Source organism: Schistocerca piceifrons, chromosome 6 (genome assembly GCF_021461385.2).
Source record: "Schistocerca piceifrons isolate TAMUIC-IGC-003096 chromosome 6, iqSchPice1.1, whole genome shotgun sequence".
Taxonomy (NCBI): domain Eukaryota; kingdom Metazoa; phylum Arthropoda; class Insecta; order Orthoptera; family Acrididae; genus Schistocerca; species Schistocerca piceifrons.
In genome coordinates this window covers 68,403,700-68,415,525 of record NC_060143.1, presented here as the reverse complement: position 1 = coordinate 68,415,525, position 11,826 = coordinate 68,403,700, and positions in this window count along the sequence as shown.

The window sequence follows — 11,826 nt, the reverse complement described above, 5'->3', positions numbered from 1 at the left end:
CGTCATTTCCTTGGGAGTAATCACATTCACATGAACACCTAAATCGGGCAAGGAGGGATATCTCACTCACTTACCAGGCATACATATTAGGTGTGTCACTAAGAAATTCCTATCATATAGACCTGTACTATCACTAATGCCATGTATGACACACTAGACGTGTTTTCCAGTGGATGATTCAGTTGACTTGTCACCTTGTCATCAAACAGTTGCAGTTCTTGCTTGCAGCTGTTAATAGAGTAGTTATTTAGAATCAGCTGCCATTATAGGTCCCTGTTGCAAATGGATGTTACACTGCAAAACAGACAGAAATTTGAATACAGCGAACAGTGCCAAAAAAGAACATGGCTGACCTGCAGGGCAGCCCACACAACACTGCTGCTGTATCAGGCTGCTCTACAGTGCATGTCTTGCCCTTGGACAGTTCACTGTTTCTATTTTGCTTTTGTTCAGCATTCAGTACACCTTCTTGTTTTCATGCTTGATATGTGTTCAGTTTTTGACAGGCTGCCCACTGGACCCTCTTACCACTGAATCTGGGGGGGTGGGGCCATGGGGAGTTTGCCTTGTTAGAATCCCAGCAGCTCCTTAGTTGCTTTCAGGTGGGTTCAGGAGGTATCACTTCACTTTTGATTACATGGCCCTTCTTGAAGCGACTGTATAACAGACTTTCCTGCACTAGCATCTCCTCCTGGGTATATTTTTCGACATCAAGAAGGGCTATATACTTCTTGGTGGCATATTATCCTCAAACAGCTCCATGAATGGAGTTTTTGATGATGCCTTCTCATTTTTATATGGTTCTTCCTCTCAGTCCATTATTTTAGATATTGGGTGAGTGATGTCCTCTCTGACTGTTTTGAGCAGGAGATCAGTGTCCCTCAAGGTAGTGTTTTAATTGTGACTATCTTTGGCATAGCTGTCGAAAGTATCACATCCATTGTTAACTGTCCTGTCCAGTGTTCTTTGAACATTGCGACAACTCATCAGTTGCAACTTACTCTTTCTCAATTGAGAAATAAGTATGTGTCCTTGTTAATCAATCCTGTTCAGTTTTAAATTTCCCTTAGTTGCAGATGAGGGACACTGTTCTTAATTTTCTGGGCCTCACATTTGACTTGAAACTTACATTGGTGCCATATCTTAGGGACTGGACTAGTCTGCTCCAGTTTTACAGGGTCTTTGTGTGATCTCAGCATTTTTATGGGTGCACAGTATATGGGTCTGTACAAATGTCTTATTTAATGATAATGGATGTGGTGCAGCATGAAGGAGTTAGACTGCCCACTGAGGCCTTTCAAACCAGCCCCATACTGAGTCTCTGTGGAAGCCACCACTTCACATCACCTATCATCTTCTCGTGGTGCGACAGGCCTTTTAAGACAATGTGCGCTTCATTACACACCTGCATACCATACAGTTGCTCGGCCACCAGTGGGAAGGCTCTTTCTTATTTGACAATGAGCATCTAGACCTTATGGGATTCACATGAAGGATTGCCTTTTAAAGACAGGTGTGCCTGGTTTGAACGTTTTACACCAAAGTTAGAGCAGATTTCCACACTGACTCCTAAAGAGACTCAGTGTTATTTTAGACGTAATGAATTTTAAGGAAGGTTGTGCTTCCAACTTTACATTTCAATCTCTGTTTCTTAGTATTTCAGATAGGCATCACAGTTTTACAGATAGCTCACAACAAGGGCCCTCTCTTGGCTGTACAGTTGTATTCCCTGACCTTGTCTTCAGGATTTGCCTTCCCCATATCTTTTTGTGCACAGCTCCATGCATTTGTGATGGAATTGGAGCAGATGAGGTGACTTAGGGGCAGTTTCTCATCTGCTTGAATTCTCTTAGTGCCCTACAATCATTGCAGCATTTGTATCCAGCAGAGAAATTAATCCAACTCATACACAACCAACTGTACTTCCTACAGAGGTGATGGGAAGATGGTATTCTGTTGGGAACCAGGGCATATTGGGATTTGGGGAAATGAACGGACTGACAAAGCCACCAAGGAGGCCTTAGGGATCATAATGTTACAAAATGCACTATTCTCCTGCAGGCTGTCATTTTGCTAGTGGATCTTAGATCTGTGCATTTATGGGAGGAGGAGTGGTTGGCAGTGACAGATAATAAGCTGTGGCTGGTGAGGCCCACTGTCCACCAGAAGCAAATTTAGGTGGGGATCTACCCTCTATTTTATATGATGATGAGATGAATTTGTTCAAGTTTTTAAAATTTTGTGATATATCTGGACTTTGGTCCAAGATTTCAGGCTGGAGATTTTATTGTCTTGCAGAGTGGCTGACTGTTCCCCTTTAATTCCAGTGATCAGCCGGCTGCACGTATGTGGCTGTTGTCTTTTAATTCTTGCCACAGCAGTTTCCCTTTCTACTGCAAGCTACATCAGCCACTGTGATTTTCTTTGTTTTCTTTGTAGTAAAGACTTTGCTGTCATGTGCCCACAAAACTCTTTTCATCATCATCATCATCATCATCATCATCATCATCATGAAGTGACAATGTATACCTTTTTAAACAATGGAAAATCCAGGATGGAATGTAACAATATTATGAGAAGAAAAGTTGCTACTCACCATATAGTGAAGATGATGAGTGGCAGATGGGCATGTGGCACCGATGAAATCAACACCAACATCGATGCATCCATCTTTGAATTAAGTTAAGATTATCTTTGGCTGGTTCCGCCATGTTCAGTTCTTTGTGAGCCTTGCTTGTGTTTGGGTGAATAAATGAAATACTGCTAAATGGGGGTTGTTTGGTGTAACTAACCCAAACAATCCCCTCACTGGTGACCCCTAGTTGTAACGTCTTCCATTTTCGCCATTTTGCTGTGTCCGCGACCTCCGCTTTGGTTACTTTCACGTGTATTACATCGACACAGCATTCGAACAATGACTTTGGCCCAGCGCCTAATGCTGGATTTTGTGATCGACATGCATCGTGTTGCGAGCAATGTACTCCCGCCAGGACTGCAACACGATGCCTCTCACTCAACGATTATGCCGATTTCGCTGGACATTTTCGAGCCTGCAACAATAAGTGAGGTTAGGAGTGTGCATGACTCCGGCTATCAAATGCCTTTCTTCCCACCACATGTTCCCTCCCTCACCGACATTGCAGTTACCTCTTACGGATCTCTGTGCAGTGCGGGACCAAATGTCAATTTCTGCAAATGCTTCGTAGGACAACCTACCACCGCCAGGACAACGATTTGCCATGCCACAATCCGTGCAGTACCACGCGGACACCTGCCACGTGGCCAGAGCTGCTTCATTCACAGGTCAACATCCTCAGCATCCGACCACACCCGCGCCTGCCTCGGTTCAGCATCAGCACTTGCCTTCCTACTTAGATACCTCGGCCTGCAACAGGAACAATAACTTGTTATCTGTGCCTGACCTCCACCTCCGTCCCACTGCTACGCCTCAGTGTTTTCTGCCACGACATTCACCTTATCCGCACACCGTTTTGAGTGGAGTGACTACGAACAGTGAACATTCAGATATTCCGTCCAGCGTTTGACATCATTTCCCTCACTGTGCTTCTGGACTGCCCGCACCTCTGCAGCTTCCCTGCAACACAGGTGGCCCTGGCTCTGATCATACACCGAGCTTTCTGCGGACTTACATGTGTTCTCAAACTTTGAACTTTTTCTCTCCTGTTGCCCTGCGCCGGCTCCAGGCGAGCTTCCGCTACCGTTCTCGGCACATCTCGGTGCCTCATCCGCGTCGGTCTTCCGCAACGCGTCAATCCGAAGACACCCGCAACGTGTTGAGCTTCCACAACCGCAATTGACACATCATGGTGTCTCACCCGCGTCAGCCTTCTGTGTCGCGACGGATTGCGCTCAACCACAACGTGTCACCTTCACGCTGCCACCCGACCAGCTGTCATCGCCACATCCCCGGGAGGCACACTTTCCTGGAATACTACAGCAACAACAGCTTGTTTCAGGCAGTGCCCCGACGAATTCAACTCAACCTGTTCTTCCAAACATCCTGCAATGCTTACCGCCGTTTAATCCCGACAGAGCAACAACCTGGTTCAAAATTGTGGACGAAGTGTTCCAACATTACAAACGTGATGAGTCAGCCAGATTTCGGTGCCTCATCACCCACATGCACGAACAGAAGGACTTGACTGCTGACCTGGTTGACGCCCCAGACTCATCTACCTGGTACACTCTATCCAAAGAGACAGTTTCTAGGCAACGACAAACCTTCCCAACTCTGGAGACAGCTACGCGCCCTGGTCAGCACCGATCTGCTCAGTGACACATCTGTCCTCACCATCTTGTCTCCTCACATCCGCTTTGCTCTGGCTCAGAGGCCTCCCGAACCTGTCAAGCAAACAGTGACAATTGCTGACAAGCTACATGATGCATCACTGCTCTATTTCGCCAGCTGCTGCCTACCTGACAAGTCTCAGGTTCAGGCTCATTGTCCTGCGGCTGGCCGCGGCCGGGGCCACACTGTGCCAACCATTCCGCTTGCTCTGGAAAGCAGTAATCAAGCTACTGGGACGGCACTGGGTCCGCCCATGGTCATGCCCCCTCCTGCAACTAAGTCCGCTGCGACCGCCGAACCTCGACCACCGCCACTGACAACGAACGTTTCGCAGGAAATGCAACCACACTACCCGTACTGTTACTTCCACACACGGTTTGATGAGATGGCACGGAACTGCAGACCACCCTGCTACTTCCCAAACGCCAATCACAGGTAGGACCGAGTGCTGCCTACTGCACACAACATGAGAGGCACCCCCAGTGCTTCATTCTGTCCGGGAATGACCAGATAATTGTGGACAACTTTACATTAAAGACATTTCGTCGGGATATCTTTTCCTAGTGGACACAGGCGCCGATGTTTCGCTGCTGCCTACGTCCTTAGCGTCATCGAACATCCGCCTTCATCATTCTTCACTGCAGGCCATGAATTCAACTAAACTACAATGCTCAGGTTCAACTTCCCACGTCGTCTCACTCTCCGCAAACTGCAAACTCGAGTGGACTTTTTTAGTGTGCGAAACTGATGGACCTATACTAGGCATTAACTTCTTGCGACACCACAAACTTTCACCGGACCTAGTGTGAAACACCGTGTTTCATCACCCATCCAAGACTCACTTCCCCTGTGCTCCGCCGAGCAAACCCCCCCGTGACACATCGGTCCGGGCTCATCTCATCCGTAAATGCTCGTCTCTGTCGACGACGTTACAAGAAACAATGCACAAGTAAGTGCCTTGTCGAGATTGAAAATGTAGCTCGTCTATGCAAGGAAAACTTCAAACTCTCCCTCCAGCTCCACGAAACTCAGCTTCAGCTCTCCGATGCAGCAATGGAATTGCAGACACTACAGCAAGGACAAAGCCAGGTCAGTAAGTGCACCGAATCTGCTTGCAGTCCTAGCAATCGAGCCTCCGTGTGTTTATCTCCCACTACCCCTCGCAACTGTGCTATCAAGACTGCCATAACATGTACTGACAGTTCCGCAGGGCCACACCCTCATAACGCGGTAGCGTTTGACACTTGGCCGTACGCAAGTGTGCATGAGCAACGTGCGTCATGTGTTCCCGAACTGACGGCTCCTACCCCGCTCCTCTTGGACAGCACCTCAAACTATACAATTTTGGCTCCTGCATGCCGCTGTGCGACGTCCACTGACAACACAAACAGTGCACTCGTGCCAAGCGCCCTCGGACAATGGACTCACTAATAGCTCCTTAGCTCTATCGAGCTCATCCGACCACGGTGCCTCTGTTTCGGGCCGGCGGCCATCTTGTCGCGTTGACTCCCGGGACACTTTGCCACCTTGGCTTCCGTCAGATCCGTCAAGTGGCTCTGAACACCACAATCACGCCTCGCCTGCCCCGCCTGCCACACATTATAAACATACCGCCTCCCGCATCGCCGGCAAAATTTCCATCACCAACGACATGGTTCACAAGCTTCGCCTCATGCCAGGTCCCCCAATCTCCATTAAACCACGTCGACTTTGTCCCGAGCACCTCTCTGACTTTAAAAATCATATTTCTGAACTTCTAAGCTCCGGCGTCATTGAACCCTATGCCACTAGCTGGTCTACGCCCATACATATGACATCCATGAAAGACGGGTCCTGGCGCATGTGCGGAGACTACCGTTGACTAAACGCACGAACAATTATGGACACCTACCCCATACCCAACATTGCCGACTTTACCAGTTCCCTCGCAGGTACGACCACGTTCTCTGTCATTGATTGCAAACACAGGCCTACCACCAGATCCCCATGGCACCTAAAGACATCGAGAAGACAGCAATCACCACCCCGATCGGGTTATTTCAGTTTCGATTCATGCCCTTTGGCCTGAAAAACACAACCAAGACCTGGCAACGCTTCATCAATGAAGTGCTATTCGACCTAAAATTCTGCTTTGCATATCTTGATGACATTCTTCTGTTCAGCTCCTCCGTCGAGGACAACTTCGACATGTGCAAACTGTTCTGAACTCTCTCGCAGCAGCAGGCATCGAGACCAACCAGGACAAATTGCAAATACATCAACCCGCTGTCACTTTTCTTGGTTTTCGGGTCTCTGCCGATGGCATTCCACTGCTCCCTGAGAAAGTACAAACGATACTAAACCTACCCAGACCTTCGTCATTCAAAGAGCTCCGGCACTTTCTGGGGACAGTTAATTATTATCGCCGACATCTACCTCGGGCTGCGGAGATTCTGGCTCCACTGACAGACGCCTTGGCAGGCACCAACACTTCTGGATCTCGGCCCGTTCCATGGACCCTGACTCTTTCACTGCCCTGAAAATCTTCTTGCCGAGGCCTGCACCATTGGGCATCCTCATCTCAATGCACAGCTTTTCATCACCACAGACGCGAGCAATACTGCCATTAGCGCTGACCTTAGCCAGACAATCAATGGCCTCTGCACTTCTTCTTGCGCAAGCTCACCAATGCACAACGGAAATATTCCGCATTTGACAGGGAGTTGCTCGCGGTCTACGTAGCGATCAAGCATTTTAAGACTGACGTTGAGGGACGCCCTTTCTATGTTTTAATGGTCCACAAACCCCTGGCTGCGGCCATTACAAACCCGCCAGCTGACCCACCTCCTCGCTGCTACAGATATATGGACTTCATATCTCAGTTCACCACAATGTCAGACACATAAAGGGTGCTGAAAATATAGATGCTGATTTCCTTCCACGAGTCGACGCCGTCCATTCACTGTTAGACCTCTCTGAACTGCCTAATCTCCAACCCGCCAATGAGGAAACACAAGACCTGATTTCGCACCCTACTTCTTCACTACACTTCATCCGCATCACCTTCCCTGGCATTTCTGGTGAGATCTGCTGCGACGACAGTGCGGGCACGTTATGCCCCCTCATCCCAACCATGCTCCATTGAGTTGTCTTCGACACATTGCAAAATTTAGCCCACCCCGGTGTTCGTGCATCTGCCTGCCTCGTAGCGGAGCGTTTTGTGTGGAGAAATGTCAACAAGGGCTGCCAGCAATTGGCACACTCCTGCGTCGCATGCCAACGCTGCTAAGTATACGAGCACACTTCACCCCCCCCCCCCCCCCCTCGGCACCTTTTCAGTCCCTCCTGGGCGTTTCCAGCATATTCATATTGACATTGTCGGCCCTCCCCCCCCCCTCTAACGGCTTTTGTTATGTTTGTTATGTTCTCTCATCTATCGACTGAACAACTCACTGGGTTGAGGTTGTCCCCCTCCCCAATATTACGGCAGAAACTGTTGCTCGAGCTTTCGTTGAGTCATGGGTATCGCGTTTCGGATGTCCAGCTATCATCACGACTGACCAGGACAGAAAATTTGAGTTGGCCCTGTTCAACGAGATTTGTAACATTTGCGGCATCTGGTGCACCCACACCACAGCATATCACCTGCAAAGTAACGGGCTACTTGAGCACTGGCACCGCACTTTCAAGGCGGCCCTTCAATGCCACGACTCTCTATGGATGGAGGCCCTTCCCCTTGTGCTACTCGGCATTCATGCGATCTATAAGCAAGACCTCAAAGGCACAATAGCTGAGTTCGTATACGGCCATAACATTGTTCTCCCCGGCGAACTTGTGACCCTTCCTTTTCTCTCCCTCAGCCTGAGTTATCTTCCTTCGTGGACCACATCAGACGCCATTTCATCAACCTCCATATCCCTCCGCCCGCCAGCCACTCCCGCCCTATGGTTCACGTCCCGAAATCTCTGAACAATTCCGAGTACATCATGCTCCGAGATGACACTGTCCGTGCTCCCCTCCAACCTCCATATACCGGCCCGTACCGAGTTCTCCGGTGCTCAGCCAATACCTATGACATCCAGATAAAAGATTCAGCTGTTACAGTCTCTCTCAACAGACCTAAGCCTGCGCATGTCGAGCCTTCTTCCACCCCCCTTCAGGCCACAACCACGCCACTCACTGTCGTGGCTCATGACGCTCCGACCATTCCCTCCACGTCGGACTTACACACTCGGCCGTGTGACTTCCAGCTCCAATTGTCGAGCTCTCCTCCAACCTTGCCCTCTAGTCCGGTCTCACGCACTCTCACATGCTCCCCACGTCGAGCTTACCTACGATCACGCCCTCGACACCGGGCCGTTCGCCGGTCCCTTCGACCTCTCCACCATTGCCTGCCTCGCCCTGTTGAGGTTTCTTATGCCCCCCCCCCCCCCCCCCATCTTCAACGTGCCCTCGCTCGAGTCGTTTGTGCCTGTCCCCCCAGACATAATCCACATCTCAATAATACTGTGGGATGATACACTGTTGGTCATGTGTTTCTCTTCATCCAGTGCTCATGACACAACCTCCGCCATTCCCTGGCACCTGGTGAAATGTGTTTCCCTCCCACCCGACATCGACCTGGACATGCTTCGTGTGTTGACATGCCCACTGGAGACATTGTCGTTGTCGCTCTGTTCCACCCACATACCGCTGGCCTACCTGTCGCTGCATGACCAGCATGCCCAGTACGGCCCCCGGCTCACTTCAAAGACTTCCAGGTTCGGTGGCCGAACCTTCCTTCATCACATCTACCCACACAGCTCCCCGACGACGTTGTCGAACTGACCGTGGACCGGCTCCCGCGGGCCACTCCTGCCAACGCCATAGTCTCACCCCCCCCCCCCCCCCACGCGCCAGCCTATCAAGAGTACTCCGTACTGTGTGGGCGGGGGGGTGGGGTGAGGGTGGGGGGGGGCCTATGTGGCGCCCATGAAATCGACACCAACGCTGATGCATCCATCTTTGAACTAAGCTAAGATTATAGATTATCTTTGTGGATGGTTCCGCCATGTTCAGTTCTTTGTTAGCCTTGCTTGTGTTTGGGTGAATAAACAAACTGCTGCTAAATGGGGGTTGTTTGGTGTAACTAAGCCGAACAATCCCCTCAGGCACAACAAAAAGACTTGTGCTAATCTGCGACTAAGCATCTCCGCTATATGGTGAGTAGCAACTTTCCTTCTCATAATAGTGTTACATTCCATTGTGGATTTTCCATTGTTTGATTTTTGCCTGACAGCTTTTCTTTGCTCTTAACCCAGTGGTGTTTCCCTTTGCTACTATTTTGTTTTGCATGACTATACTCAATGTCCATCCTTCTTTCTCTTCTTCCTGTGTTTCTCTTTTCACCTCACAAATCGCACTGCATGCTCTACTTATGAGCCACATGGCACCACCCATCTCGGCCAAGCGGAACGGATGGCTACAAGACAACGCTGATAGATAGTGCAGCATCTCATGTCCCACATTACGCCCACTGATATAATTAATTCTATACTCTCACATTGATCACACTCCCTGCATCATTTCCCGTATTTTTGCATGTTAACTCCTGCACCTTTCTGGTGCCACAGTATCTTGCATCTCATCCTATGTACCCCTCCCAACCCTCCACACTTTCTCCGTTCTATCCCAGTTCACACCCACTGATTCCACGTCATCCAGTCAACATCTGTTGTCCCCCTTCTTCACACATATACTTTGATCTGTGTGATTTCTCACCAATTTTAGTGAGTTTGTGCCTCTCTCGCTATTATCGACTGCTTCAGATTTCATCTTGTTTCCCCCTTTTGCATCCTTTTCATGAATTAGTGTGTGTAAGTTGTGTGTGTGTGTGTGTGTGTGTGTGTGTGTGTGTGTGTGTGTGTGTGTGTGTGTGTTTGACAAAGGCCTTAATGGCTGAAAGCTATAATTGTGAGAGTCCTTTTGTTGTGCCTAACTGCGGCTCAGCATCTCCGCTGTATGGTGAGTAACAATTTTCCTTCTCATAGTAATATATAGCTTTTGGGAGTAGAATGCAGCTAATGCTGTTTCCAACTTCTCAACCTGCATATTTTGATTTTCCCACTCCCTCTCTTCAAGATTCCTGCTGTCCATGATTTTCTCGACACCTTTCACCAATCTTATATGTGGTTGACCTCATTTCCTTTCTTCTCCTGGGATCCACCTACATGACTTCTTTGACCACGTGTGTCATCCATTTGTTCCAGTCAGCCATACCACAAGATCCTCTTCTCCTCAATAGCTTTCATTACATTCCCTTCCACTCCTATCATCTACTATCTCATCTTCATCTACTTCCTCTTCTCATTCTATAATATTGTGCTCAAGCATGTTTTATGCTCTACATACTCCTTACATCTCTCAGATTTCCTTCTTTGCTGTGTCTTCGTTTGACATCTAAGCTCTTTGCACTCATACAGATGCTTTTCTTTTGCCTTTAATTATACTATAGGCTGCCTATCTTTCTACTAGTTGTGTTTCTACAGCATAGGATTCCTGGTTAGCCATTTTGTGCTTCCAGTCAGTTGCATTTCTCTTTCACTTGATTCATTTTTATATTTTCTTGTTTCATCAGTTAAATTCAGTATCTGTTGTTTTATTCAATGATTTCTGCTAGGCTATGTTTTTTGGCCTGTGTGATCCTCTGCTGCCTTGACTGTTTCATCTCTGAAAGCTCCCTGTTTGTCTTCTATTCCATTCCTTTGCCCTGTTTCAGTGCCTCTGAAACTCAACAAGCACAGGTTTATCCAGTTCTAGTTCCTTAAATTCCTGCATTTTTATAATTTCTTCAGTTTTAGTCTGCAGTTAATAAAAAATAACTTATGGTCAGAGTCTGTATCTTCCCCTGAAAACATCTCACAGTTTAAAATCTGGTTTAAAACACTTTGTTCTACCATTTTGTAATCAATCTGAAACCTTCCAGGATCTCCAAGTCTCCTGCACATGTACAACTTTCTTTCTTGTGTTGCGAACTAAGTGTTAGCGATGATTAAGTAATGCTATGAGCAAAATTCTGCCATACAGCTGCTTTTTCCATTCCAGACAGGACATTAAACTTTAATCTTCCTTTCTTCCTTTTCTTTCATTCCTTTCCCACCAGTCCACATTGTCTACTATTTTTCCCTCTCTTCCTTTTCCTGCTATTGACTTACTGTCACCCACCACAATTAGAATTTGGTCAGCTTTAACTGTTTGAATGATTTCTTTTGTCTCATCATACATTCTTCCAATCTCTTCATCATCTATGGAGCTAGTAGACATTTAAACTTACACTGATGTGGTGAGCGTAGGCTTCCTCTCTGTCTTGACTATGATAATGCATTCACTTACATTTCTAATTCCTTATTCATTAGTAGATCTTCTTCTTCAGTACCTCTATTTGACTTAGTGTTGTCACTTGCAGTCTTACCTCTGATGGTTAATGGCAGCAGTTCCATTCACTCTGTGGGCTGAGCCTGTTATGTTGTGTATCCTAGTAAGTATCGAGTTTTTATAAA